The sequence below is a fragment of the Oryzias latipes genome, chromosome 3 (assembly GCF_002234675.1).
Source record: "Oryzias latipes chromosome 3, ASM223467v1".
NCBI classification, from domain to species: domain Eukaryota; kingdom Metazoa; phylum Chordata; class Actinopteri; order Beloniformes; family Adrianichthyidae; genus Oryzias; species Oryzias latipes.
Genome location: NC_019861.2, coordinates 5632431 through 5641181, shown reverse-complemented (window position 1 = coordinate 5641181; position 8751 = coordinate 5632431). Strand labels below are relative to the sequence as shown.

At 43.7% G+C, this 8751-nt stretch overlaps 1 non-coding gene across 1 annotated transcript; it reads right to left on the bottom strand.

Moving 5' to 3' along the window:
- Positions 1 to 8679: 8679 nt before the first annotated feature.
- trnaq-cug lies at positions 8680 to 8751 on the bottom strand. The gene has a single exon. It is a non-coding gene; the product is annotated as a tRNA-Gln (tRNA).

The window sequence follows — 8751 nt, the reverse complement described above, 5'->3', positions numbered from 1 at the left end:
TGCGTTAGTCTATGGTCTGCGTCAGTCCTTGGTCTGTGTCAGTCTGTGGTCAGCGTCAGTCTGTGGTCTGCGTTAATCTGTGCTCTGCGTCAGTCTGTGGTCTGCGTCAGTCTGTGGTCTGCTTCAGTCTGTGGTCTGCTTCAGTCTGTGGTCTGCTTCAGTCTGTGGTCTGCGTCAGTCTGTGGTCTGCGTCAGTCTGTGGTCTGCGTCAGTCTGTGGTCTGCTTCAGTCTGTGGTCTGCTTCAGTCTGTGGTCTGCGTCAGTCTGTGGTCTGCGTCAGTCCTTGGTCTGTGTCAGTCTGTGGTATGTGTCAGTCTGTGGTCTGCGTCAGTCTGTGGTCTGCGTCAGTCTGTGGTCTGTGTCAGTCTGTGGTCTGCGTCAGTCTGTGGTCTGCTTCAGTCTGTGGTCTGCTTCAGTCTGTGGTCTGCTTCAGTCTGTGGTCTGCGTCAGTCTGTGGTCTGCGTCAGTCTGTGGTCTGCTTCAGTCTGTGGTCTGCTTCAGTCTGTGGTCTGCTTCAGTCTGTGGTCTGCGTCAGTCCTTGGTCTGTGTCAGTCTGTGGTATGTGTCAGTCTGTGGTCTGCGTCAGTCTGTGGTCTGCGTCAGTCTGTGGTCTGCGTTAGTCTATGGTCTGCGTCAGTCCTTGGTCTGTGTCAGTCTGTGGTCAGCGTCAGTCTGTGGTCTGCGTTAATCTGTGCTCTGCGTCAGTCTGTGGTCTGCGTCAGTCTGTGGTCTGCTTCAGTCTGTGGTCTGCTTCAGTCTGTGGTCTGCTTCAGTCTGTGGTCTGCGTCAGTCTGTGGTCTGCGTCAGTCTGTGGTCTGCTTCAGTCTGTGGTTTGCTTCAGTCTGTGGTCTGCGTCAGTCTGTGGTCTGCGTCAGTCTGTGGTCTGCTTCAGTCTGTGGTCTGCGTCAGTCTGTGGTCTGCGTCAGTCTGTGGTCTGCGTCAGTCTGTGGTCTGCGTCAGTCTGTGGTCTGTGTCAGTCTGTGGTCTGCTTCAGTCTGTGGTCTGCTTCAGTCTGTGGTCTGCTTCAGTCTGTGGTCTGCGTCAGTCTGTGGTCTGCGTCAGTCTGTGGTCTGCTTCAGTCTGTGGTCTGCGTCAGTCTGTGGTCTGCGTCAGTCTGTGGTCTGCTTCAGTCTGTGGTCTGCTTCAGTCTGTGGTCTGCGTCAGTCCTTGGTCTGTGTCAGTCTGTGGTCTGCGTCAGTCTGTGGTCTGCGTCAGTCTGTGGTCTGCGTCAGTCTATGGTCTGCGTCAGTCCTTGGTCTGTGTCAGTCTGTGGTCAGCGTCAGTCTGTGGTTTGCGTCAGTCTGTGGTCTGTGTCAGTCTGTGGTCTGCTTCAATCTGTGGTCTGCTTGAGTCTTTGATCTGCGATCTGCTAGACAACTGCAGAGAAAAAGGTTCAGCCATTTTCAGCAGACACTGTCCTGAAACATGGCTGTTTATGCTAACCCCCATATCAGCTACTCTGAACCAGGTCCCCAGAGTCTCAGCCCCCGGCTCCTGCGAGATCGTCGACCTCGAGATTGTCCTTGATGTCTTAAGATCAAAGCAGGATGACAAAAAAATTCGATATAACCAACAAACCATGTCACTTACAGGATAAAAGTTATTTTATAAAAGCCTAACAAGGCCTCTGCCTGACATTCACCAGCATTCAGCTGAGACCTTTTATCTGCAGGAAAACAACAACCCCCCATTTTAATTATAGTTCTGGATTTACAGACTTAAGCTGAACAGCTCATGTCAGTTTGTTGCAGAGTGCTTTGTGTTGTTTTTTTCATGTTGTTGCTCAAGTTCCCAGAACAGTAACTTGAATGAGGAGGCAGGAAGATTACTCATGGTGGTATGTGCTATAATGTCCACCACTGCTCACAGTCAGTTGTAGGTTCAGGGCATGGGCTGCATCAGGGTCAGGGTCAGAGTCCGAGCAGAACCGAGATCCCAATGCACACGAGAATTCAACCAGAGACAACTTTTTGTCTTTCAGCTTCTTACTCAATTATGCCGATCAAATGGTCAAATCCATTCTGGGTTTATAAGCTCACAGACTGTCGTGACTGTGCGTGTTCATTCCACATATGTCTACTGCAACCATTTTTATTTATTTTATATATTTATCTACATGCAATCTATTAGCTTGTAATTTTCCCTTTAGCTAGATGGGCTTCTCAGCACTGAAGTAATATTTGGGCCATCACATCAAGAACAAAAGTCACAACTTTGAGATCAAAATTTCCTTAATTGCAATCACAATGTTCATTTAGAAAAACAAATTTTTGTAAATGCAAATATTAAATATTTGCTTTCAAAATCTTTTTCTTTGCTTTCAAAACACAATTTTGCATTTGCAACACAAATTTTTCAAGATGCGTTGTTTCTCATCTTGCTTTTCCTCCCTTGTGGCTACATAGTTAGGCAGAAGCGTGAAGCGTCTTGCCCAAGATGGAGCTCATCGCCCTCCCTGGGAATTGAACCCTGGTTTCCATATGTCAGTCCCACATGCAGTCAACTGATCAGTCCAGCCGCTTTAAGAATTTCTTGATAGCAAAGTAAATCCACCAAAACCAAGAAAATAACGGACAAATCTAAATCCAGGAGCACAATCCTCACAAAATCACAGAATAACAGAGGAGTGTAATAATAAATCAAGATTTAATTTTAAAAATATAATATTAACCTTAAATGAGTTTTCACATATTAGCCTTTTTGTTTTGCTAAATCTTCTCTGTGAAACACCTAGAAACTGTTTCAAGCTGTAATTCTACTCTGATAATGTATTCAGACTAGAAAAACGGTTTGGTCTGGACCCAGTTCCCTTAATTTTGTCCGGATCGAGTCCTGAACCTTCCGTTTGGTCTGTATTCAAACTGTCGTCAAGGCAACTTTCCTGTTCTGGAGCAAAGCTTGTAAACAAGCTTGCCTCTGGCAAAGCCATCAGTGTGTTAATGTGTGTGTGTGAATGGGTGAATGGGACTGTAAAGCGCTTTTGGGCCTTCGAGGAGGGTACAAATGCGCTATAAAAGTGTACAACCATTTCCCAAATCAAATAATTCCATGTATGCATTTAACCAATCGGATAGAGCTTTTTTATATTAGATGCTCACCTCCTATGTAGACTAGGGTCATTTGTAGTTTAATTTAAGGTTGTTGACTCCAATTTAAGTTCAACTGTTGCTGTAAAATTGGAAATTATGTTTTTTTTTACCATTTGTTCATGTGTTGCAAGTTATATCCTCATCGCACAATTGATCACTAACATCAAGAATCGCAAGTTTTCCTCATATTGTGCAGCCCTTTTTCACACTAAAGTTCTTGGACCCAGGTCAGTTCACCAGGTGAGTTCTACGTGGCTTGTTACACTATCAAACCAGTCAGACTCACATGTAAAATACACAATGAATATTTACTGTGGCTCCAGCACTTTTTCACCCATACGGAAAACTGAGCTGGATTTGAATTTTGTTTTACTCTAAAGTGTATTAAAATGAAGCCTGTTGATTGACAGGCTGACTCCTTGGGTCAACAGCATTACTAGGCGTGTTCTGACACTAAAAGGAGTGTTTGCCCCACCCATTTACTCACTTTCTGTAGGGGTTTGAGGACATTTTCAGTTAGTTTCTTTCTTTTAAATGTTGTTTCTCTTTTGGCTTTTCCCATCAGGGGTCACCACAGCGAACGAGTCGCATGGCAAACTTGGCAATGTGTTTTACGCCGGATGCCCTTCCTGACGCAACCCTCTCAAAGCAACTGGGTTTGGGACCGGCACAGAAGTAGAGAAGGGAACAGGGAGCAGCCCGGATTCGAACCCTGGTTTCACGGACGGAAGGCGCCGCAAACCAGCACGAGCTAAACCGGCTCCTAGTTTTTTTTTTTAAATGATTCTGAAAATCATCTTCACCCCTCTTTTACCTTTTACTTTAGTCAGTTTAACAATGTTTCAATGCAGGTTTTACTGATTTAACACACGGTTTATGTCTACTGTGTGCTGCAGATCTGATCCCTGTGGGTTTTTGCTGACCAACATACTAGCATTTACATAACTGCCACTTTTAACAGTGACAACAGTCAATTACAGTTAACAAGGACTCATTGTACGCAGATATGCTGCCATTTAACCAAATGCATCATGGGAGATGTAGTGATGGCAGACAGACTGGCTTCTCTGAGCTTCAATGTTTTGTTCGCTTGTTCCACGGTCTGACACCGGATTCTGTGGAAAGCTACACCGCAAAAGACGAGCATTAGCTGGTATTTTTGTTGGAACTGAGAGACTTTATGAGCACAATGGGAACAAGGAAATGAAGACTTTAACGACTTCTGATTGGTCAGACTGATGACATGTGATTAAGCCTCAAAGGCAGAGACAGTTAAAGGGGCGGGACTTTTCCAAAAACAGCTGAAGCCACGGCTAAATCGCGGTACCGTCATTCTTATCAAAATGTCTTTAATAGAATCAAATAAACACAAAGAAAAAAGTATTTTATAATCTTTTATATTCCTAACTACTCAGTGTTTTATCAGTGCCTGTTTGGATGAACACAGAGCTGATATCCTGGAGATGGAAATGTTTTAACATCAGTTAATGAGGGCAATTTCACACGGCATACTGGTTGAAAAACACTGATTTAGACACATGAAGCAGCCAATGCTGAAGGTTCAGAGCAATTTACTGAACATATCATTGAAAAACAGGCAGCTGAGATGGAACCTTTCACACACTCACAACTATTGTGACAATAGTCTGCAAAAACCTTTCAGCTGCAGGTTTAAGCTCAAATTCTTTCATCAGCAAAACAGAATAAAGACTTACCGTAAATTCCGGACTACAAAGCGCACCCGATTACAAGCCGCACCCACCCATTTTTACGTGTTAAACTACTTTTATACATACACAAGCCGCGTCAGAGTACAAGCCGCGCATGTGTTAGGCGATATTGTCATCCTGACAGATCACGGTCAGTTTCCCAGAGTGAGTGCAGTTCATTAGCACGTTGTGGGTGTAGCCAGCTGTGCCTCTGGCTCATGTATTTGAGTGTATTGACATCTGTCAAACAGCATGGACCTGTATTCTGTTCACAAGTTCCTCAGTTATGGTGTTTTTATTTCATTCTTTTTTTTTTTTTTTAGTTATTGACAATCTAGGTATCATACATAAAATTACAAACAGTAACCATATAATCAACATTACATCCCTCAGTTATAATGAGGAAATTTACATCCGCGATTCCACATTTCCCATGAGTCTTAGGGGCTAAAGGCGGGGCCAACGCCCGGCTCGCCATTCTGTTGTACGTGTTTAAGAATGAGCAAGTATCAGCAGTGCATGGAGGGGTGAACGGGAAAAGCTCTCCTTCCGCTTGTGTCGCGGCAGCGTTATGGGAGTAACAGGACTGGTTAGAAAACACAACGGTAAAATAAAGCAGCAACGACTGAAAAGCGCGCGCCTCAGCACGATACGCGCGCCTCAGTGCGGCGCGTGCGTCAGAATTCAAAGCCTCTGCGCTCCGCTCCCGCCCCGCGCGCTCCTTGTCTCCCCTTCCTATCTACTCCGACACCTCTGGCCAGGGCGGCTTCAAGGAGGAGCACTTCGTCCCCGTTGCGCCGGTGGATGGAGCAAATCGTTTCTGTGCGGAGCAATCGGACTTAATACTGTACGTTTTGTGTATGAGGGGCGGATGCGTTGTTACGTGTGGGAGCCATCAGACTGTCATCGGCCCCGCAGCTCTATAAAAGCAGCAGGAGGAGAAGATGTCTCCAACTCACACGGAGGCTGTGAGCTTTTCAAAGCAAAATTCCGCTTTTATGTTTTCTTTAGAAACCGTAAATGAGAGTGAACATTCACTCCATGCGCTGTTCTCTCCGTCACGCAGCAAACCGACTTTTCCAAACCCGTTGGTGATGGTGGACTTTTTTACGCTGCTTTTAACTTGAAAGCTTCATCATATTGTAGCGGCGATCACGTGCACGTTGGGTCTAATGGCCCCAAAGGATTCTGGGATGCGGCCGGGCATGCGTGTTTCGTTTTGTTGAACCATGACTGAAGTGTCTAAGACCTAAAGTCAAGTGCATGCTGTTTGGCTGCCAAGAGGTGTGTTGAAAAGAAATGCCTTGTGCTTGGAGTTGGATAGAGAGTTCAAACTATTCACTGAGTTCGAAAGTACATACACGGCGGCCGCCATTTAAATCCATAAATTAGCCGCGTCACTGAATAAGCTGCAGGGCTGTAAGCGCAGGAAAAAAGTAGCGGCTTGTAGTCCGGAAATTACGGTACCTATTTCAGAAAGTGAGTCCACAGAAGTTCATACAGGAAGAAACCCAAATGGCGTCCAAAGATGGCGGCGTCATTACCCGTCTGCTGGTTCACGTTCATTGGCTCCAGTTAGCGAGGAAAAAAACATTTAAAAAAATGTTTTATTGGTCTGTCAGCACTTCAGCTAAGACTGGTGTTCTCCTCCAGGCTGTGAGGAGGACAGTAGAGGTCCTAAGCAGCTGAGGTGGTTCAAGAGCAACAGATACATGTCCTAATGCTAACATTTTGGAAGACTACAAAACTCGTCACTGCTGGACAAATTCCTCCTGAAATGTCTGAAAGAAATCCAGAAAAACGTTTTCTCAAAATGTCCTTTGACGATTCATGCGTAAACAATCAGAAAACGTAATTTCTTTCCCTGAACGGTCAAGCTGGCGCATATCACTTCCGGTTTCACACACGCACTACTTCCTGTAGCTCTTCATAATGAAACCACCAAAAATACCTCGAAACCAATTTGGAGTTTACTTGTTTTCGATTTATTCTTATGTACATTAAGTTTTTATTTTAATATTTTTCAATCATAAATAAAACATAATTTACCTTTATTTACGTACCAATTTGAATTATACAAAATCTTCTTCCGTATTAAACTGAGACATCTTACAAATTGCATCACTGCATTATTTTGTCACAAATTCACATCTGCTCTCTTGTGTTTTCAAAACTGAGTTTTAAGGGTATGAACAGCTTTCATAAAATAATCTTGAGTCTGAGATTAACAATTCATTCAACCTCAAATGCAGAAAGAATCTTAAATGACAATCTCCTAATCAAGACAAAAATTGGACAGACCATATTAAATAGCTGCATGGTGATGTAGTGAAGCGCAGCAGACCTTCAGGTAATTTCTCCCACCTCAGTGGAGACAGGTTTGCTTTTTTTTCAGCAGAGGTAGAGGTAAATCTTTAAGTTAAGCCTGAGACTTCCCAGGTGAATGTCACAGACTGCAGCAGCAACATTCAGACGGTGTCTGAACAAATCTATGCAGTGACCTGACTCCATCTAAACTATGAAATAGAAAAACCCAAAGCAGTGATGCTCACCACTCAGACAGTCAGGATGGATGGACATGGAGAGCAGAGGTAGTTTTTTCAGTAGGTATACATTTCATGTAAATGCCCTGCGATGGACCAGGAAACTGTTTGTGCTTAGCTGCACCTTTGCCCTCGAGCAGTGGGGATGCAGGATGCAGAGATGTTGTTATGTTAGCAGAATGAACAGCACTGAGATGGGATGATGCCTCTCACATCAAATGAAAAACTCTCCTAAAGACAAGCAAAAAGTGGAAACTGAATGATCATTCATCACAAATTAGCACTTTCCTGACAGCTTCACATTAAAACTTCTTCACCTCCCACAAAAAGCTCTTTTTGTGATAATGTTGCAGAAAGCTAAGCTGTTGTTTTCATGAGCGTTCATCTACAATGTCATTGGGGCTGGAGGGGTGAAGGTCCAGTTGTGGTTGAGAGTGCAGCTTTTTGCAAATCTCTTGGATCCTTGCTAACAGTCCCAAACTGACACTGACTACCTACCCTCTTTTGGAGGCGATAATGAGATTAGTTCAAACACAAACACACTCACAAACACCCAAATAAGGAAGGAGGGACCTCTGATCTTTTGTCCTCTACCCCATCCCTGGCAGGAGGGACCAGGCTCTTGGCAACGGCGCCCGTGTCCCTTGGGTGCTGGCTTCCTGGGCCCAGCGGCACTCTCTCCGCGCCGAAAAGTCTCTAAAAGTTACCAGACGATCAATAAAAATACCAACGGTAGTAAAGGTGCTTTTTAAGAAAAATTGAAGATGGCGCCCTCTTCCCAAAGTCAAAGGTCGACGAAACTCCAGAAGAGGTTGTAGACTTAAGCTAGCGACATGTGCATTGAATTTCATTAAACTTGCTAGAAAAAAGTTAATTTTTCCAGATTGTCTAAAAACGCAAGAATCGATATTTACCATATACTGGTCATGTCTTTTTGGGCTTTTACCTTTCCTTTGAGGTTTTTTTTAGGCTTTTTGTGTTTTTTGTGTCATCAGTTTTGGGCTTTTGATGGCTTGTGACGAGTTTTTTTGACGTTTTGAAACCTTTTTGAGTGTTTATAGTCCTACTAGCATCTGCAATTTCACAGGTTTCATAAAAAAAACTGTAATGTGAAAATATGCCGACCAAGATTTATGATCAAAATTAGAACTACATATAGAAAATAATGTGACATATTTTGTACACTAACAGTAAAGTGCATAGAAATATTTTCGGGGAAAAAATATGAGTTGCTAAAGGTCAGAAGGTTTGTTTGAGGGTGCTGGTTATTTTTGATTTGTTAGTTTGAGGCACTGATTGTTTAGATTCATGTAACATTGATGAATAAGGAGAGTTTCAAGGTTCTACTGAGATTTGAACTCAGACTACTGGATTCAGAGTCCAGCGTGCTAACCATTACACCATAGAACC